At 36.6% G+C, this 23,442-nt stretch overlaps 1 protein-coding gene across 7 annotated transcripts in view; it reads right to left on the bottom strand.

Moving 5' to 3' along the window:
* The window catches only part of trpm3 (transient receptor potential cation channel, subfamily M, member 3), a 137,507-nt gene that overhangs the window by 93,533 nt on the left and 20,532 nt on the right, over positions 1–23,442 (bottom strand). The gene's annotated exons all lie outside the window — the stretch shown is intronic.

Raw genomic sequence — 23,442 nt, 5'->3', positions numbered from 1 at the left:
TGTGTCCAGTGAAAAGCAGTTTCTCCACACCAAAAGTGAAATTGCTGTTTAACATTCTAAATAACAGCCAATCACAACACATTTGCTTTGAAATATAGTTTCAGGAAAAATAATTCTGGAACAATGAGATTTTATGGTTGGTGAAGCTACCTAGTGCTTTACAACCCGATCTCACGGGAAAACGTACAAATTCTACAAGGTGGCTAATTCGTACGAATTCATACGACCTCACTCGTACGAATTCGTACGATTTTTGCAAAATCGTACATATTTTACGAATTGCCCAATTCGTATGAATTCATACGAATGACCTACCCCTGACCCCGCCCCTAAACCTACCCATCACGTGGGTTTAGACAAATCGTACAAATTCGTACGAGTGAGGTCGTACGAATTCGTACGAATTAGCCATCTTTTTATCATTCGTACGAATTCGTACGAATTGGTCGTGAGATAGCGTTGTGCTTTATCACGTAACTTTAAACCAATTCAACTGGACAAAGATTTTAAATAAGTAAATAAACAACAATTAGTTGATTTTTTTGTACAATTTAAGGACACATACTAACTTTAAAGACCATAGCTTGAAAAAAAAAGTGCATTTTAAAAGATCAATATCAAACTAGCCTTTCTGCATCTCACAACAGTCATATTCTCTTTTTTCTCACTCAAACACAATGGTGGTGATCGATTGGCCACTACTTTGAGCTTTTACTTTAGCACTTTGAGTGCAGAGAAAAGTGGTATATAAATGTAATGAATTATTAATTATTATTACATGGCAAATTCAGGTTCACCTGTCCCTGTGCCTTCTCCCTTTGCGCTGGTCATTGATTTTGGCAACTCAACTATGACTTAATGTCTTTGCACTTCAGAGGTGTGATGACTCCATTAAGTTGTCACCAATGTATTTGGCACAAAGGACTGAATTCAGGGTGACAAATAAATGAAATTCCTGATGCAGGGATATACATCTATTTTACACCTCATTATTTAACATAGCTTACAATAATACAGCACATTACCCTGTTGCAAAGACCAACATTTCTGATCACCAGCATATATTGTATTTTGGATGCTGGTCGACCAGTTAGACCAGACAAAACCAGCTATTACCAGCCTGTCTGAGGTGGCCTTTTCAGCTAGGGAAGATGTTACACTTTCAAAGAGCGGTCTTGTTAAACTGTCATGTAGTGCAAAACAAGAACACATACACGAAAGACACTTCTCTGTATAATTAAAAAGTGTGTTTACCTTTCAGTTTATCAGCTTCACAAGGTACATGTGTGAACTTACACAATGTAGCTCTATGGCTAACATAACTCTAAGTTAACTTTAAGGTTATGAGTAACTTTTCTTTAATTACTCTCTCCACTTTCAAGGAAAGTATTCTACAGCAAGTCTTAAGCAGTAAAAAAACACCCAGTAGCTCTGTACTCATTGGTTCATTCACCAAGAGAGAACATAGCGTTACTTTCTCAAGTTAACTGCATGTGGAGGCAGGCAGCTGTGAAAAAGAAAAGGAAGAGAATGAGAGAGGTAGTTGATAATACCTTGGTTTTATCACCTACCATTAAAGACATTGATAAAGACCAAATTATTTATTGACCCCAAATGCCATTGCTGGAGACCTGAGCGTGTCTATCTGAGCAGATTTAGCTTTTAGCATGGGAGGCACAGAACTTAAGTTCATTAGTACAAACTCAAATTCAAACTGCGTTTGTGTGTGGGTTCTTTTGTGATCTGAAGAGCAGAACTGGCATCAATAGAGGAGGTTAATGAGGTGGTTCAGGATGGGATTCACCCGAGCTAAGCATTATGCCTTTCAGCCCTCTCATTTTTGTGTTGTTCAGTGTTAAAGCACAATCCATACAGATCAATGATGGAATTATGTAAGACTTCTTATATAATGTTTAATTCATCAATATTTTTTGATTTATTAGTATTCCTCCTCCTTTTGTTCAGATTAGCGGATAGCTGTTGCCATAAACATCTCATAAAATGCTTGGAAGCACCTGTTAATTTAGTGGTTTCTAACCTTCCAACCAGAGACCCCTATTTCAACATTTAAAATCCTTAAATAAATGCAACAACAACAGAAACATTAAAATAATAGCATCAACAACTACGGCCAGATTTGACTTACAACAATGTTATTTACAAACATGTATTACTGTACATGTTCAAATAAAGTATTGACCAAAATCTTATATAAAATTATAAACCTAATATTCCAGCCTTTAAACCATTTTTAAGAAACAGGATGAGTTAGGAAAATCAGAAATTATTTTAGGTATTTTATCAGCTCGATGAATAATTCTAGATACCTTATTATCCAAATTGTTTCGATTTTTAGAGTGCACATTAGCTTATGTTCCATTAACTGGCTAAACTTTACAACAGTGCATAAAAATGTGGTTTGAGTTTCACAAACAAAAAACGCAGACTGGTCGCAGAGGTCAATTAGCTTCTCTTATTCTGTAGCTTTCAGCAGTCTATAAAAAGATAGCTCCGATTTCTTGTTGAATTTATTTGTACAGTCAATCACAAAGCTTTATCCCATTTTAGATGTGTTCTGTGTTTTTTTCCCGCCTTTCAAGCTGAACACCAACGCTTCCACCCCCAGTGATTCCCGCCTATTGTGATGTCATGTGAACACACTCTATTAAAGTGCTACAGGACCGTGCAGTTATTGCCACATTAGAAAATTATGGACAGTGAATCATAAGAAATATTGTAAATATGGTGTGGCCAAGCATTCACATCCACATCAATCAAAGCAAATCAAATCACTTCTGCACAGCTATGAAAATTAAAAACAAACTTCCCTTGCCATTACATCAACAGAAAACAGATCCTCATACATATTCCAAGCTCTTCCTGTTGGCAGCAAAAATTCACAATTATTTTATTTGTGATAAATCAGCTCTCCGTGCAACTAAATGTGCTGACTCGATCCACAGGGAATAACCGGAGCTCATCTTCCCACAAGCTAAAGGATTCTCATCATTAATTGCTTCAGTATTGCAATACTTTCTCTGATGGCATTTCTGTAAGACACATTAGCATCATCTCTTTCTGAGCAGAATTGAAGGAAGTCGACAGTCAGCATCCATTAATCTTTAAAACCTAAAAGTCAAAGAATGTGCTTTTATAAAGCACAACAATTACAGTATTGTAAAACTGTATATCTCATAAAAGCACATCATGATCCTCACATAGCATTTCTATCAATATCCTCTGGCCTGGGAGCTGTGGGTGATAAGTCCACATTTTCCAATAGCAGTCACCACCTGTTCCACAAAAGAAATGCCTCCCACAGCTCAATGCTCCAAAATAATTACATGACTAAAAAGAACAGAAACGTCTTTCGTCTTACTGTGTGTGTGTGTGTGTGCGTGTGTGTGTGTATATTGCTAGTTAACCTGGATTTCAGGTAATAAGTAAATCAGAGGCAGGTTTATATGCCCCGTTAAGTAGTAAATTTATTACTACAGTCTATGCTTTTAAAATATGCTTGGCATTCAGGATATACATCAGCCCTTGCTTCAGATGAAGAGCAAAGAGATTCTTCATTTTTATCAAGTCTACGTTAGTCTGATCAGACTTATATGTCCTGAAATGACTGGTACTACTCTTTGCAGGTGGACAATTGCTAGTATTTCCTCCACATATTCTCTGGGGGCTGCATTTGCAGGGTTTCTGTTGAGCTCCATTAACTGCGGCTGTCTTTTCCTTTTGTTTTTGTGCTTCTATACTTGAAATTTAGATCCTGTCAAAGCTGACATTTTCACTTCACCTGATGTCACAATGTGCGATGACTGTGACTTTTGTCTCTGGACAGGGTTCTTTTTAAAAAAGTCCACTTGATTTTCTGCAAGTGATTAAACTTTGCTTCACATCTCAAATTGTTCATTCAGCCAAAACCATTTGCTCATTAGCAACTAAATTGTTCAGCCTGGAACTTAAAAATGAAAGTACAAACTTATGCCACCAACGCTAATGCTTTATGAGACATTTGTATTTGGTGCACAATTTTGCATAGTAATAATAAGCTTAGAGGAAAATAACATGTCATAGTACAATTAAGCAATGTGTATAAAGGACAGCAGATAAGCGCATATCCATTTATCGACTTCCTGTTTTCTGCCCACTGGTCACAAATCAGCAGCTGCACTGATTGGCTCAGATTGGACCTGTCATGCTGTCAGCCGATAGGCTGATAATGAAGTGTCAGTATAATAAAGGCTTAAAAAGAGACAGGCTGGAGCAGAGCGGGTGTCACCAGTGCGAAAACGCTGAAATAACACCTCCTACAAACTGAAAATCCTCACCTCACTAATTGAGAGAGGGCTATCCTGAATCATCTCCCATATTCAATATTTAACTCTTCTCTAGCCTAAAAAAGTACAGAGGCCAAGCGAGAACACTTAAGATTGTGCCAGTTTATTCCCCAGTTGGATCCTAAATGACTCACTGGTGAAGTAGGGAATACCTATAGGGTGCCAAGTGGCACAGATTTAGCTTAAATGAGTCTTAAAATAGATGTTTTAATCATCTTTTCCATTTATTAACAATCTTTTCCCCAGCTTTAACCACTTATTAATAATATTTAATGATTTAAAGATTTTTTAATATTAGTGATTTAAATCTGCTTGCAGATGCCTCTGCTGCTTGTTGCACGGGTTCATCTTAAAGGACAAGTTCGGTATTTTACACTTAAAGCCCTGTTTACAGATCGTTTCTGATGAAATAGAACGGTTAAGATAAAAATTTGGACACATGCTGCTGTCCCGAGAATTTTAGGTTTATTTCGCTTTCCCCCCCACCTACAGAATGGCTGCATAGGTGCACTCGAACATATCCTTCCTAAAACGCATTAAACTTTCGTTTACAAACAGATGAAACTCACCGAGTGGTCAGGGGTGTTCACTGATATGCTCATACAAAAATCGCTGCAAAATATGCTTTCCAACAGGTGTTTTACCATTCGTTGTAAAACTGTGGATCTATTTTTCCAAACGTCTCACACCCGTAGATTCTTCCGTTGAGAGCTTGAATAATAGACACTCCAGCCCAGTTGGTGGCGATAATGCACCTTTGCCAATTGCAAGCAAACCACTGGCATTTCATTGAATACACAGAAGAAGCAGAAGAAGAAGCGGCGGAGTAATACCGTACCTCACACAGCTCTTTCAATACAAGTCAATGGAGTTGGACAAAAACTACGATAAAACCTGTTGGAAAGCATATTTTGCAGCGATTTTTGTATGAGCATATCAGTGAACACCCCTGACCACTCGGTGAGTTTCATCTCTTTGTAAACGAAAGTTTAATGCGTTTTAGGAAGGATATGTTCGAGTGCACCTATGCAGCCATTCTGTAGGTGGGGGGGGAAAGCGAAATAAACCTAAAATTCTCGGGACAGCAGCATGTGTCAAAATTTTAATCTTAACCGTTCTATTTCATCAGAAACGATCTGTAAACAGGGCTTTAAGTGTAAAATACCGAACTTGTCCTTTAACTTCATGTTTTGCAACATGGTATCAGCTAAATATATTGCTTTGAATTAAACATTTATCAAACATTTAAGATTCAGATTTAACATTTAGACTTACAGACAGCCATAGTACTATCTTTTTATATATTCATATCACTCAACTCATAACTCATGAAGTGGCACAAAATTGCAGCAACAGATTTAAAGCTGTCTGTGCAAAACCGAGAAAAACTAAGCAATTATTTGCCACATGCACCATTTGTCTTACCATAAACACCTGTACATGAATAAAGAGTGATTTAAGGGCTGTGGTTTGTTGCTATGAGACTATAAGTGTTGGTTTGATTACTTAATTGTGTTGATTGTTTCAGTCATTGAATCTCGACCCAAGAAAATCCCATTTACTGGCATGAATATTGTAGCTCATAACCCTGTATTATATGACGGCTATATGTATAAGTGAATTTTTAGTAAAGAGAGAATATCTCTCTTTGTTTTATTTATACTCTGGGGATAAACATCCAGTGTTTGTAGTTTGCAGAACAGGCTGCTTGGGCTATTTCAAAAATTCATAATTTTTTAATTTAGCTACTTAAAAAAGTGTCCCTGTGTTTTCATATGAAATCCTTTAAAGCTGAAAGGCTTCATCACTCTGTCTCCTCTCCACCAGTAAGCTGGTGTGTGGTGGGCGTTCTGGCGCAATATGGCTGCTGTCGCATCATCCAGGTGGATGCTGCACATTGGTGGTGGTTGAGGAGATTCCCCCTTCCATGTAAAGCGCTTTGAGTACCCAGAAAAGTGCTATATAAATGTAACAAATTATTATTAATTATTATTATTAAAGATCACCTACAACAAATTACACAGTACTGTATATATCTCTTCCTCTATGCATGTGATTTTTTTTCATTCTTGTGCATGCTAAATTGCATTTGCACACTTGGATGCGTTTGATTCCGCAAAAGAGAGATTGGCAGGCAGATTCATTACTAAATGTGATAGGATAAATGTGCCGATGTCACACGATGTGACCTTTTGTTGGAAAATCTGATATTACAGTCTGTTCTTGACATTGATTTGTGCTGCATTGCCTCTCTTAGAAGTACACATGACTGATCCTGCTCTAGTGTACTAGTGTGTATCAATATGATAAAGCAGTATTTGCTTGCAGGCTACGCTTCAAAGTCAAAGTAAAATGATGTGCTGTTTTGTGTTTTCTGTGGTCTGTGTCAGGAAAAAGACTATTTCATTTCATATACCTGTATCATAGCTCACATGCACATTCTGTACATGCATATCATCAGCACTGTTATTTAGCATATACTGTACTGCAGTAAAGAGTAGTTTGCATGAATTATTCATGCCATGGGGAATGTTTGTAACCACAATCCTGCCTCATCACAGATATCTCATTATTACCTACATCATAAGGTAAATGTACAATTTGATTGTGCTGTCATTGCTGTTGTACAGTTAATTATTCAGCTATAGATCAAGCTATGCAAATGATTAAACATTGGCTCTGTTTCAAAACATAGTGAGCTGCTGCACAGCTTACTGCCTACATACAGTGGTGTGGGTTCCAAAAATATTGGCACCCTGGGCAAATATGAGCAAAACTGACTGTGAAAATTTGTTTTTGCAGGTTCTCCTCTTAGTCTTTCATTCAAAATATTCACGAGAATCTAACCGTTAATTAAAGTCAAATAGTTGAAAGAAAAAAAAATATCGCCCAATAGCGGTTATGCACATGATGTCACAGCAGACAGGAATCACTACGGTTATACCACTGAGTGGCAAAAAGGCTGAGTGGAAGCATTGGTGTTCAGCTTGAATGCCACAAAAAACACAAAACACTTCTAAAATGGGATAGAGCTTTGCGATTGACTGTACAAACAGATTCAACAACAAAATCAGAGCTATCTTTTTACAGACTGCCGAAAGCTACAGAAAAGAGAAGCAAATGGATCGCTGCAATTCGCAGAAATAACTGGAATCCAGGCAGCAAAATGTGGATTATCATTCATCAGTTATCATTTTGTGTCAGATATGTTTGAATTGGGAGTAAAATTATACCCTCAGTTATATATTGTGTTGAAAACTCATCAATTAATTATTTAAACCGCGGAACTGCATTGTCTGCACGACGGTAACAGCTGACAATTATCCACATAAGACGACAGCTCAACACAAAGTTCTAATAATAATTCACTTAGCCACAGAACAAAAGGTAGGTGCAAACACTCCTTACACAGACAAGACCGGACACAGAACAAAGAAAAAGGAGGAACTTAAGTAGCAGTACAAACAAGGTTAATTAATGATACACAGCTGAACTAAAATAACTAATCATATCAGTAACCATGCTAACTAAAGAGTGGCGGGAAAATCAAACAAAGGAACACATGAGACTGATGAAAACAAACCAAGGGACACCGTTTTCAACTAAAAACATAAAACTTTTTATGCGTTTTAGCCATTCATTTACACGACAACTGCATTTTGGGTGCCTAAAAACGCAAACTTTTAAAAAAGGGTTTCAAAGTGCAAGTTTTTGAAAACGGTCTTCATGTAAACAACAAAAACGTGAATCTCTGAAGACGATGACGTCATGCACATTCGTATTACGTGTTCAGTCTATAGTGTTTCATCGCAATCTAATGGCCTGGCAGCAGAATTCAGCGGTTTCAGTCGTTTTCGCGGATCCGTGTGAATGGGGATCGTTTTGACAATTGTGTCGTCTGTACGCGGAAAGTACTTCTCAGTTTCAAGCATATCGTTGTTGTGTAAACGTACCCTAAAAGTCAATGATAATAAAACAGAAAGAACATACATGTGACAGCTATCATAGGTAAATAATGAATTAAAGAAGAATAAAGTGAAGTAAATAGTTAAACTATTTTTGCTACAAAGCAGTGTGTTTATGAATACGATAACCCTAACCAGAAGCCAAATAATTTACAAATGGCCGCACCCGCGCTTACATTACAAATAAAGTGAATAGAATTTGGATATAGCATAATTCAATTGCCTACTGTTTGGAACAGCCTTACTGTCTTAATGCCTTAAAATGCCTGTGGAGGCAGTTCACTAGGTTTTGTAACAGAGCTATTGTCTCATTACGGCTCAGAAACTATTTCTTTATAATGATCATGATGAAATTAGAGAGCAGGCACAGAATACAGATCCACCCACTTGAAAATGTCTGTTCACAAGAGTGCTCTCACAAAAGCCACCTGAAACAGTAAAATGAAAAACAACAATGGTGTCTGACTGACAATGAATCGTTCTTCTTACACTGTGTCTATTGCATGTGTCAAATGAGCACAGGGCAGCTCAGTGCTGAAATGGCATGACTCGAAGGCATCCACATGAAGGATGTCAGAAAGCACCAAGGGAACCTTGACTGTGGTCCTCGGAGACAGCGGTATTTACAGGCCTGTAAGGCGGCGTGAGTGATTGCTGCAGATCATGTGACCTCTGGCTGGGCAGTGATCAGGGATCAGTGGTTTCAGGGTTAAGAGCCATCCAGCTACCAGAGAGACTGACGCTCCAATGAATTCACTAGGACATGTGACTCTGAGAGAGTCTGGAAAAGCTGATAAGACACGGCCCCAGCGAAAGCCGCAGTACATCCGACACATCCTCTTTCCTTTTGCTCGCTTTGGCTCTGGTTCAAGCTATCTAACGCTAACTCTTCCATTCCATCTTTCTCCCATTACCTCCATCTCTGCCTTCACAAGTCCTTTGTTTTTATCCCTCTTGTTTCTCTGATAATGTCAAGCTCAGTGGCAGCTGCTTGCAGTGTCACAGTGTTTGTTGTGTGGTAACAGACTATATGCTATCTGGATTATATAGTAAAAAAAGAAAATATTTAAATACAAAAATTATCACTGGGGCAGTGCCCTCAAAGTACTCCACCTAAGGCTGCACATTAGAACCTTAAGGGTGCATATTTGCACCTTTAGAGGTAGATTAGGTGTAATTTTATTTAAGGTGTTTATTTGTGGCTTGAGGCAGTGGTTCGCAATTGTGGTCACAACCCAAAACTGGGTCACAGGTCTATTCCTCATTCCTAGTTTTGGACAGACACTTTCCAGCAGAGTTTTTTTTTTTTTTTTTTTTTTTTTAACCATAATTCAACACACCTGGATGGTTCTTTTCTCTCTCAAGTAACCAACAAAAATGTTGATCGGCTAATTCAGGTGCATTTTAGAGTTGGAACTAAACTCTAACTAAACTAAAAACACTGTGATGTTAAAGTAGCAGCTAAATGCAAATAACACAATGAAATTAACCACATAATTGTGCAGTTAGGTTAGAAAAATAAACAGGCTTATCACCTTTTTTAGAAAAAGTTTTTTTTTTTTTTAAATAGGTCTTGTATACATAATACAATATTTAATAATATATAATATACAATACAATATTTGTCCCTGTTATTGATGCAAATCTGATGCAAAACCAGTTAACAAGCTCTAGTTAAAAAAATATTTAAAAAAAAATTGTCAAAACAGTACAATATGTTGTATGTGACATCAAATTAATAGTAGCTAGATCAAAAGTGATCCAATATTAATTATATAAACAAAATATATTAGATTAGATTACCGCACCAGTTATAGGGATACTCCCCCCAAAATGAAAATTCTCTCATCATTTACTCACCCTCATGCTCTCCGAGACTTTCTATATTCTATGGAACACAAATGGATATTTTTAGAAAAATAATCCATCTCCATGAGTCCATATAATGCAAGTGGATGGGTCCCTGAAATTTCTATCTGCTGAACACAAAAGAAAATATTCTGAAGAATGTTGGTAACCAAACAGTTAATGGGACCCCACTGACTTCCATAGTATGGAGGAAAAAATAATAATATGGAAGTCAATAGGGTCCCATTAACTGTTTGGTTACCCATATTCTTCAAATTATCTTTTTATTGTTCAGCAGAAGAAAGAAACTCATACAGGTATGGAACAACTTGAGGGTGAGAAAATTATGACAGATTTAAAATTTTTGGGTGAACTATCCCTTTAAACCATTGTTTCAGTCCAACTGCCAATTGTGTAAATGTCAGCATGTTGTGAAGCGTGATGTAAGTTGTGAAACTCGCATGAGAAGTGACGACCCTCAAGCATGAACTCATGAACCTGCATTTGACTATTGTCCAGAAGTGATGGTTTATAAGTTTATCTTTTCGCTTCAGAAGACATTGATTCATCACCTGGAGTCTTATGGATTACCGCCGTGTTCGTTTTGTGTGGTTTTTGAAGAATCTTCTTCATTTGTGTTCATCTGAAGAAAAAAGGTCATTTACATCTGGGACGGTATGAGGATGAGTATCCATTTACTGAAGCTTTTAATTGTGTAATTTGCAATCAGTACCAGGATGCATTTCAGAATCTACCCAACGCTGTATGTGTGTGTGTGGCAGTGTGTGGAACATTCAGTCCTGAGCTGTGATGAAGGATTAACAGAAGACTCACTGCCAGAGATTCAGGGCTCACTATTGTCACCACACACACCAACTGACCACCAGCACTGAAACCCAGCAGAGCAAATACAAAAACTGCCTCCAACCATTCAACCAATAAATTCAGGGGTAGAGAACTGAGGCAAGGACTTCAAAACCTTGAACAAAAGAGATCAGGTCAGAAAAAGGGCAAACCAGCTTTGGGTACAAACTGACCTACCCATACTGGACCTTAAAGATAAGGTCCAGTAAAGATAAAAAAAAAGGATATCTTCTTAAAGAGATAGTTCACCTAAAAATAATTTTGTCATTGTTTATTCAACCTCATGGTGTTCCAAACCCATGACTATGAATAGTATAGAAAAAAAGCAAACATTATGCTGGAGAAGTCCATTTATGTTCCACTGAACAGAGACATTTTTGACATGAGTGCAACCAAACAATGACAGAATTAAATTTTTTGGATGAACTATTATTTACCATGGCCAAAGGTATTTCGTAAAATGCTTTTTAGGGACTGCTCATCCATGAAGTGTATATGTGTTGGAATACACTTGTGTGAAAGATTGCTGTATGTTTCTGTCTTATCACCAAATAACATCCAATCCCCATTATGCTTCAGCCTCAAAACCAATGAATATTATGCTTTACAAATTATTTGTTTACCTGACACAAACAAGCACTGTTTACAGATATCTGAACAAATTGTATTTGACATTATGATAAATTCATTAAAAAAAATGCTAAGTCATTAATTCTCAAAACTTTTTCATTATACTTTTTCATTCCGATTTATCGAAACCCTCAGGGTCATTACCCAATGTCAGCATGTCTTCGCACTCCGAAGGGAGGAGATGGCATCTCTGTGCTTAAATTTAGATACAATTCCTACCAAGCACTCACACCATCACAGCATTCTCTGAACACATTCCCTTCTTTGCTCAAGTGCCACACAAATGGAATGCCACTTTTCACCACAAATGAGCCGCCTCTTCTGTGATATGTTAGATAAGTGCAATAGCTCCTGTGATAGCCGTGGATTTCCCGTTATGCATCTCTAATGAATAATACATGCAGATTTTGCAGGCCTGCGGCAAGCTTGTTTGATGTATTACACGATAAGCAGCTGATATGAATGTGGCGGTGAATGATGAGGAGGTAAGATGATAGGGGAGAGTATGTAAAACATGTGCACAAAAACCATACAGGGCTCTAGATTGAGACCAAATGGTCACATTTTGCGACCTTTTTTCCTGCCGATGCGACTACATTTTGTTTGAGGTAGCACTGGTGCCCCCACCATTTTGCCCAATTGATAAGAGCTGCCATTTCTGTTGCATATGAGAAACATCCAACGGCAAACAAAACGAAAGTGGAAAGAAACAGCACTACTCATTTGAGCTTCGCAGCGTGGACCGTTTATCAGCTTGGACCAATAATAGATATCGCACCACAAGCTCAGAACAGGATTACTCGTGGGCTGATCTCAATTACGCGACACCATGGTATACACAGCGCTGGGAGATCCAGTGAGAAAGTGATTAATTTTGTTGCCGTATTAATAACATCGCTGTGAGATCTAGTGAAAAGCATTCAAATTTGGCGCAGAATTCTCTGTTCTAAACCATAGATATCAGATCAAACAGTGCTGGCATGGAAACCAATAGAATGTGTCATGAAAGAACAAGTTATAGAAAGCTTTTCAGTCTACAAATCACCAACACAGGGTGCCCACTCTTTCATAAAACACCAGATTCAAGGACTTTTTATTTTATATTAAGCACAATAAAGATAGTGAAGGTGAGTAAACTGGCAATCTGTAAAAAGACCCACTGTACCTGTGTCTATCATTATTGCAGAAATGTTAAGGCATATACCGACAACTAAAATCTAATTTAAGGGGCATTTTTCTTTTTTATAATCCAATGAGGAGAGAGGACTGGCGCCGTGTACGAGAGAGAGAGAGTTTGAACAAGAGATGCAGTTTGCAGCTTTATTATTCCTGCTTTTAACATTTATTTCATACTGGTTTTATGTTTGAATCATTGTTTAAAAAATTAAAATATAGAGAGTAGGGATGTCAATTTACCCATAATCGATCGTTGTTTAAATTAATTAATCATTAACCTCATAAATACGAGGCGGGGGGCACTACTAAGTTATCAGGCCCTATTTTAACAATCTGAAACGCAAGTATCAAACGCGAAACGCAAGTAACTTTGTGGGTGGATCTTGGGCGCTGTTGCTATTATACCGACGGGATAAATGACTCTTGCGCCCGATGCAAATCTAAAATGGGTTGTTCTGAAGTAGCTACATTACTCATAGGTGTGGTTTGGGCGTAACGTGAAATAAACCAATCAGAGCGACATCTCACATTCCCTTTAAGAGCAGGTGCGTTTGTTCCATGGCGGATTGCTATTATAACGGCGGATTTGCCAGGCACACGCCAGGAGCGGGGATGGGAGAAACCCACCCAAATTAGCTTCAGTTAAACAGGCATATAATAATTTGGGTAAATGTGTAAGCTATATTATGCCTATTTTTTCACATCTTCATGGACACCACAATGATTTCCCTCATGTGGAAATATTTTTCCTTGTAATTATGTATGGTTTGCAAAAATGGCAACTTGCGTCCGTGTGTAGATGAGATAAGCAAAGTTTATGTGGGTCATGCACACGCTACATTATGGCCAAGCAAGCGCCCTTAAAATAGCATCTGAATAACGCGCCACTGACTTTAGACTAGGTTTTTCCTGGTCTGTGGAGGAATTGTTTTCTGGAACTACAAAATAGCACCAGGGAACGTTTGCGCCAGAACACGCCTCCTCTTTTTGCTGAACCACCCCCGAGAGCGCAAGTTCATTGCCTAATTTACGGGAAAAGTCTGCTGTGCGTCGGGTGCAAAATAGGAATGATGCATGCGTCGGTGTAGAAAGTCAATTGCACTGGGTGCAAGATAGGGCCCATCAGGTTACGTAACCACTTGCTTATCCACCACAAAACTAGATGTTGTAATAGTGCTTAGAAGCTTGACTTTACAGTGAACATAGTAGGGATTTTAAATCTGCTGACATATTGGAAGTGCTCTATTTTCATTGAGTGAAAATAACTGCTTTACATTAAATATGATGTGTAAAATCATGTGACTATAATGACTTGTGTCATTATATCATTGAAAAGGTCTTCAACCAGCAGAATACAACCACCATATTTGTTTCAGTAAGAGAACAAACTATATCAAGTATTTGTATGAAAAAGTGCCGACGTACATGTAAACAGTATAAACACATGATGCTTTTGTGCCACATTTTGGTTTGTAACAGTAAACCATAGTAGATCACATATCTTTATTTAGAGCAGGTGGTCTTGAAAAAACACAACATAAGACAATGCGTAGATCACGGAGTGACATGACATGCTGATTGGCTAAAAGCTATAGGACTTGCGGGATCCTATCGCATCGCGATCATGACGCAGTGATTTCCAGTCATTTTGTGTTAAAGAAATAAATAATAAACTAGACTAACTGATATAGATTTCAAACATTATTAAAGACAAGCATACAGTCAGTAATACATTAAGAACAAATAAGCAAATTAGCAAAAATAAATACACCTGAACAAAGTTCAGAAATTGAGAACAAATGTAAAATAACACTGCACAGTTTTCGTTTTATAAATAAAATATAGATGAATCCTTATTAAAGTTGCAAAAGTTATTCAGTCAAGACCAGTGAGTGCTTTTCTTTTTCTCTTGTTCTTTTATTAACATTAATGACACAGGACAACAGGTTCATTAGCCTGCTGTCACTTTAAGACCTAATGCATGGATTCAATACACTGTTACACGATTTCTTTCTCAACTGTTTACGATCACTTAAGACATAACCGACTGTTGTTATAAGGATATTTTTATATAGTTTTTTTGTGTATTTGTCTGTTCAAATGAGAGGCGGCTTTTGTGTGCGCACTCTTGATGTGCCCATCACAGAAAACTGCATGCAAGTGCCGAATCGCTGGAATGGTTTAACACCACATTAAAATGCGCACACAGGAATCGATAAGCAGAATCAATATTTTAATTTTATAACAATAGTAATTTTATGATTAAATTACCTTTATGATTATATAATCAGTGAAATCACTATAAAATCAGTAGCTAGTGCCACACTCTGTAAGTTTCTTTTTACAGGTTTAACAGGTTTAACCCCAATCTTGATGCTAATGAAAAATATTTGGCTTCATTTGGTGCATTCATTATCAAAGTTGCTGCCTCCTGACACAATTTTAAATGTTTTAATGTAAAAAAAATAAAATAATAATAATAATAAATAAATATATATGTGTATATATATATATATATATATATATATATATATATATATATATATATAATATATATATATATGTTAAATAGAATATTTAGAATATACAAATTTCAATTAAATTATTCACCACATTTTAACATGCTCTCCATAAGCTCATTTTCTATCTATCTTAATGAATTACAATGAAGTCACCAACTGAGAACCAGTCTGTCGTGTATGTGCCAGCTAAAACTCTTTATACCAACACCCCATTAGAGTTAATCTGAAATGCCTTCATTGTCAACTGTTTGTGTCATTTGTAGCTCTAGAATGAGTGGGACGATTTACGTCCAGGTTTCGAGATAATATTCAGTTTCAAATGAATGTCCACAAATAGAGGAGTACTATGATGGACACACATCTATAGCCTACACATACATAAAAAATAATACCCACATTCACACTTAGCCATAGGCTATATTTGTACAAATACACACATTCAGCTTATTTTCAAGGATGGTTGTTTTAGAGCTGGATTTACACAATAAAAGGCATCATACGCCGGGATCCCATCCATATATTTTACAGAATATTGTATAAAAAATATTTTAATTAAATGTCTAAATGAAATATATGTCAAAAAGAAATACAGATAGATAGACAGACGGACAGATAGACAGACACAGAAAAACAATCCAGTCATGCCCTGTGCTCACCTTTACAGTAGAGTTATATGGGAACTTCTATTTCAAGAGGTGAGAAGAAAGTATTTTGTAGCAGACATGGTGAAGCCCCATGTGTTTCTATTCCTGAAACAGTGGAAGCTATTCTAAGCTCGGCCGGGATACACGCAGAAACGTCATGCCATTCACACCACAGACAAATGAGAGAACATGCTGTCCAGATTCATAAAGTGGGGAAATAAATGAATAAATCAAGAAGGATAGGAATGATTGTGTGAGAACATGAGGGAGTGACTGAGTGAAAAATAGGTGTGGTGAGCCGGGGACAGCTGAGGGTTAGATCTGGGACTCTGGGGTGAGGAGACAGAAATAGCTCACTTTAAGGAATGAGAAAGAAACTGGAGCATAGGTCCAATATCCATTAAATCTGAAATGTGGGGACTGTGTGTGTGTGTGTACGCACAAGCACCTAATAAGAGCGGGGTTCCTGAAAATAGCCCTTGGTTCCACTCTCATTTTCTGTGTTCACACATTCAATTTATTCTGGCCACAAAAATCACAGTGTGTAAATGGACACACACAAAGAGAGAGCATATAATAATGCCTCACGCCTATCAAACGTGCTGAGAGGGCATCTTAAAGCACACATGAAGAGGATATACTTGATTGGATCAGATGCCTAGAGACCATTTGCAAGAGGCAAAGACAAGAGCAGAGTAAAAAAAAAAAAGATTAAAAGTGATTTCCATTTCTGAGACTCTCATTGCATACGTCTTTGACACGGCTATGCGGCACATTTAACCACACATTTTAAAGATGAGGGAAGCTTTTTACTTCTGGCCAACTTCAAAGGGCCGGTCCCGTTCAGAGCCCATTCACGATTTTTCCCATTGAGGGAGGCTAATTCCAAATTCTCCATTTAGAAAAAAGGAGGGTAGACTGTCCCGTTTCACCTCATCACTGAAACCGTTCATGTTTTCCAGGGAAATGGCAGCAAACCAGAAGGAGCTGCTTGGTGATGCAATGTTTTTTATCCTTTATTCAAGACTATGTAAATCAAAGCACATGGTGCTCATTTATTTTAAACCAAAATTATTTTTAAAATACCTTTGAGAAACTCTGAAAAGAATTCCATGTACTTTGAAAGTCCAGAATCAAACTGATTTACTGCTCAAAGACTAAAATATGTTTAAAAATGTTGTCTTTGAGATTAAACCTAAAGATAATGTAATGAGCAATCGTAGAAAACTCATTCAGACTCTCAAATTTAAAGGGATAATTAAACTAAAAATTAAAATTCTCATTAAATTGCTTCTTTTTTTGGTCCATACAAAAGTCAATTGTTTTGGACCCCATTGACTTTCATTGTATGGACAAAAACATTTTTCAGAACTTCTATGTTCCACAGAAGCAAGTCATACAGGTTTGAAACGACGTGAGGGTGAGTAAATGATGAGATGTTTCATTGAGATGAGAACTATTGCTTTTTATGTTTTGCTATTAACATTCAAAAGAATAAAGATCAGAATACAGAAGGATTGTCCAAGCTTTTAAGAGACATTTTTTGAACCACAAAGTCAGACAGATGCACTTCATTTGAAGCTGTTGGTACTATTTTTCGGCTCAGGTTTGCACGATTTGACTCATTAAAGCAATGCAAATTTTATTCATTTAGACATGAAGATGTTTTCGCATAGACTTACATGTAAAAAACAAGCATCACTTATCAAAAGAAGGTCAGGCTTTTGTTGTCCAAAATCTCTGTGATCAAAGACCGTTGCTTCAGAAATTCCCTCCTCAAGTATGGGAAGATTTACCAGACTGTCTTTTATGTTGATTAAGTGAATAATAAGGACCCTGTGAATGATTTAGAATACATTTATTGACATGCATTTAACTTCTCATGAAACGCAGAAGCCCTCAATCCACAAACAGCAGAGGCCAGAATGGAAGCACAATACCTCTAACATCTGGGTCAGACTTGCTATAGACTCAAGATTATAGCATCAAACTTTGCATAAGCCTAGACATATAACCATTATACAGTTTTCAACATTTTCTTATTACAAGGCATCAGTCTGCTTGCTTACAATCACAAAGAATTAGATGTCCCCTTTTCCATTTACAAGAGTTTGCTTCAATCAGCAGTTTACATTAATTGTCACACACACACACACACACACACACACACACACACACACAAACAATTTAACGACAATTTAATTCCTCTCTGCCCGAAAATAGTGGTGTGTATTTAGTGCAAGGTGCATTTTCAATTTATAAATTGAAATTCACCTTACAATCAAAACCAAAGAGAAAATGTGAAAATAAAATTCACATTAAATACATTTTTGAAAAAAACTAATTAAATGTGCAAATGACTTCTCCTTGAGCAATACTGACAAAGTTTTACAAGGATTTGGCTTGTTAGGGAGCTAAAACATTTATTACCATGTCTTGTACGGGAATATATTAATTTAATTGAGTTATACATCTGTAAATCCAAGTTGCTGAGATGTCAGTGCATGAAAAAAATGTGTGTGCTTTAATCCTTTTGAGTATTTTCTTTAGGTAGCTATTTGTGTATTCGCTGATTCTCTAAAGAATAAGAGCTTAATTGCAGTGTACAGCAGAATTGAAAATCGGTCTTTCATCACTATATCAATCCCTTTTCAACACAGTGAGTATATTAAAGTAAATATGCTTTAGTGCAGAAAGAAAGGAGAAACAAGAGGCATGCGAGTGAGCCAAAGAGAGAGAGAATGAGAGACAGATGAGATTGTCAGAGTGTGTCACTGAGATAATATTCAATATACAGTATATAGTCCTAACACCTGCCACCAACCCTGAAGACATTTGCTGTTGAGATGTGGTTTCACTCTTCTGAAGCACCATGAGGAGAGCCAGAAGACTGCATTTGTCTTTAGACTTGGATTATCATAGAGCAGATTAAATACTTTTCTTAATACTGATAACCAATGTAATTATTGTAATCTTAAATATTAATGCAAATAGTAATACATAATTTAGATAAAACTGACAATAAATAATTAATTATGACAATGAAATATTCTGAGCTATGCATGCTGAATATCTCATTTGACATAATGAGTTTACTCAGGCTAGTGAATACAAGAAATAGCCTACATAAGACATATGAAACTTTTACATTTACTGTATATAATAGGAATGTTTCCACTCTGGATTTTCAATCCAGCATCGGACATGCCCACAAATGTAATTCATCTTAATTATCACATAATTGACAGATGTCTTTAAACAATATACTGAGCTGCTGAGGACAATCTAATCCAATTGCACACATCTCTTTTTGTCAATAGCTAAATGAATCATGAATCATTTGTTACAAAACTTTACATAAACATTTTGTGCAAATTATGCAACAGTTCGATCACAAAGCACACTTAAAGTTAAACATGGACACAGAAAATAGATAAAAGACATAAATTTGCAATTCTGACTTTTTTTCTCAGAATTGTGTGATAAAAGCTCGCAATTGCATGTTATAAAGACAGAATTGTGAGTTTATATAAAGTCACAATTACCTTTTTTATTTTTAATTCAATGGCGGAAACAAGCTTCCATACTCCAGTGCCAACTGTTAAACGGGAAAAATCCAACACATTGCTGTAACTTGCACAAACAGCAAATAAGCCTTTATTCTGACCTCCAAGCATACACTCAAAAAATAAGCTGTTGAACGAACTTGATTAAATTAAGGAAAACTTTTCCACGAAAATGAATTACATTTTTCCAACAAAATCTAATTTGTTGGAAATTATTTGTTGGGATCTTGTTGTATGAACTTAAATTAATTTAGTCATTCCTGCTAGATAAAGTTTTGTCAGGTTAACTACAAATAATCTTTGCCTGGCCTAAAAACACCAACATTATAATTTTAGCTAATTTGACTCTACAGTTATTTCCAATGATAGTCACTAGTGTTCAATTTAATTAAAACCTCTTTTTACATAGTAATATTGAATATTACTTATGCAAGTCTGCGAGTGAGGTTTAATGCATGTATAGGGTATACTGAGTGCCCACAGCCCTAAACTATCCACTGCCCAGTTAGTTGTCAACAAAATAGATTCATGTAGTTTTCACACAAATTAATTAAGTAAACTTCAGTTTTAAATGTATTAGTTTGATTGAACATAATTAAATTAAGTTGTGACAAAATATTAAACAATCGTGTTACTTTTGCTTATTTTAATTAGTTGAATTTAACAAGAGGCAAAAATTCATTTTTTGAGTGTACATACTTTTTTTCCTCTCCATTACCTAAAGATATATTCCTACGCACAACCCTAAAATGAGAATTCCAAGCTGGTATACTTTTATTTTTCTACGGAAAAAAAAATTGGTGATATACTGAAGAACTGAATACAAACCATGTGAAATTGGTGCAAAGTGCCAAAGCATCTGATTCATTACCAGTGTTCCATGATAACCAAACAAAGGCATCAGCAAATTAGATTAGCTCCAGTGCGATGACAGATAGAGCCACATCAATCACAAACCTTCATTTGCTCTGAGGTATTTTCATTATATCCGGAAGGTTGACAGTGTTGCTATGCTGGATAGCAGTGGCCTGCCAGCTATTGAAGTGGCCCCCCGCCACACACACACACATATACACTCACAAACATGCACAAATAGTGAAATATCCGCCACCTCAGTGCACTATTGGAATTTGGCAAACTACACCTCAGCAGAGCTGGACAAACATACAACTGTTTACTCATCGCTGAGATAATCTCATTTGTAGGGCGGAGTCAAGAGTCTGTCCAACTCTTATAATCTTTAACTCCACTGGTCAGTCACCTACACAGAGCACCTGCAGCTTAAACCACATCTGCCCTCTAACCCAGAACATTCACTCAAAAACATTTACCTTGAAGCCAACACATACTGTGGGTTAAATATGCTCCATTGCTAAACCATGATCGATCTAAATTCCCACCATCACTGTTATGTAACTCAGCAATAGAATGTATTATGCAAAGTACAACCACATCTCATACTTTTACAATTCAAATTCACAAGCAAAGAGTCGATGTTTACTATACACTATATACTTGCATGACTATCAAGGCTTTAAAACACAACGAAAATATTCCCAATGGCGACAAAACAAATAAAACATGTGACAATATTTTAATTTCTAGTTAATGTGGTATATGGAAAGCTTTGTACTTGTTCATATGCATTTGTCTCACATAGCACAGGACAGGCTGTTATGTCTGATCCGTGAACAAATGACAGGTTTACTCATGGCAAATCTTTCCCTCGTTCTTCGCTCAGGAGTAGAAATAAATTCCAAACAGTTTAGCAATGGTATTCTGTTTGCGACATTCGGATGCCGTACACTTCGGTTCTTTTGAGTGGGTTCTTTTTAATGAATCACTCAAAAAGACTCAGCATCGAGACAGCATCGAACATGTTAGCGGTTTGATTCAGACTAACTTAAACAGTGTATCATTTAGAATCGTGACTCTTTTTGTTTACATGAAAACCTGTGAAGTTGGCCATTTGTAACTCAAATGTGTGAGGTATCTGGTGTTATCCGCTTCCAGTTATTTTAGCTATACAAAAACAGTTGTTATTTTATTTTAATTTATTATCGTAATCATAAAAATGTGTGGACTCTTTACTACTGTTTACTACTTTACTTTGCTATTCTTCTATTTATTTATTTAAGGTTTGTGAGAATCCATTTACTGATTGGTTGTTCATGTTGTGTAATTAAAGATAAACATTCACGAGTTTAGTTATTGTAATTAATTAATAATGGCTTTCTTAAAACATTCATACTTTACAAATTTTTTTATTGTCTAACATATGAGGTCCAATTGTAAGGCTGAACGGACTAGGCCTTTGAGTGACATGCTGGAACCTAAACCATCTTAACAGTTTACTTTATTTATTACACAAAAACAATCAAGACTATTGATTAGAGTGACAACATCAAATTGGAACAACTTCATGAAATTCTTATAGAAAACACCCTAGTTGTTTATACAACTTAGCCTACAGTAAATCATCACAGTCTACATATTAAAATGCAGGTGCACATGCAGGGTGTAAGTTAGAAACTCGCTTAGTGAACTGAAGCCATTTTTAACCATATTTTTCAAGCAAATGAGTAATATGTCAACTAAAGGTCATTTGGCTCCTATTTTAATTTTTTTTCATTTTAGGAGTCAATAGCTGCGTTTCCATAACCCTTCAAATTGCGCAAACTGAAATTAAAAATGGAAACATGTCAATTTCGCAAAAACTCGCAGAAAAGTTTTTACGCTCGCATGAGGTGGTTTTTCAGGCAATTCGAAAAAGGAATTTTTCGCAAAAATGCAATGAAAAGTTATTTCGCATTTATAGGTCACCTGCATGGCGTATGTAAAAGTCGATCATTCTTTAAAGATGGCGTGGTATGACTGGACAGAAGACAAGACAGAGTTTTTTTATTAAACTCATAAAAGACAGAAGAATTACGGGAATACTGGATTCTAAACAACAAAGAAATGCCACAATTTATCAAGACCTCGAAGCAGATAGAAGGGAGAAACACCCAGAAACACCTCATACAGTACGTGGCCGCTCCCAAGTATAAGGGGCTTTGCTTGGTCATTAATGCTTGGATTGCCTACATCTCCTTCGATTGCAGTGGCTGCAATATACTTAAACCTACTGACATCTGTTGCCATGATTTGTGGAATGACTTATCGCGAGAAGAAAAAATGAAATTTTAGTCGCATAACATCGGTAAATGGAAACGCAGTCAATTTGCAATAATTTTTAATCGACATTTAGCAAATATCGCAAAAGTTTTGTGCAGATCTGTAATGGAAACCCGGCTACTGACACCGTAATCATTTATTTTGTCTGGAACCCTGAATAGGACCAGTCCTCTGTGTTTCACAGCCAAGACGAAAAGCACAGTTCTCTCTAATACTACACCTTTAGAGCTGAAAAACTGAATCAAGAACATAATGATCCACTCATTACTCTGTGAGTCATGACCGAGGGATGATTTCACCCCTGAGAACGCTAAACATAAGAAAGCACTGTCTGTGACCCATCTATACTGTACTATTGCTATAATACGAGCAGAAATTAGGTATATAACATCACTGACAATAATACAAAAAAGAAATTACATTACATACTGGGTACATTACTATACTACCAGCAGAGATCTCTTAGGAGCTTTCCCTCTCATAAAGCAACTACCATGGTCCCAAGTGTGCAGGAAAGCTTTATTAGGCTACCTATTATCTAACATCTCTGAGCAAAATATCACAGCAAAGGTAATCTTTATCATGCAAACAATTGATACGTTTTTGATTCATGTGAAACGCTATGCTGGTAATGCAAGGCATGTGCAAGTTGTAAGTGATTTGTGGGCAAGCAATAAAGCATTACACTCGAGAGGCCGACAGCACTT

Source organism: Abramis brama, assembly GCF_963993115.1.
Source record: "Abramis brama genome assembly, chromosome: 5".
Lineage (NCBI taxonomy): Eukaryota > Metazoa > Chordata > Actinopteri > Cypriniformes > Leuciscidae > Abramis > Abramis brama.
The sequence above is the reverse complement of the archived record's forward strand: the minus strand, read 5'-3'. Positions and strand labels throughout refer to the sequence as shown.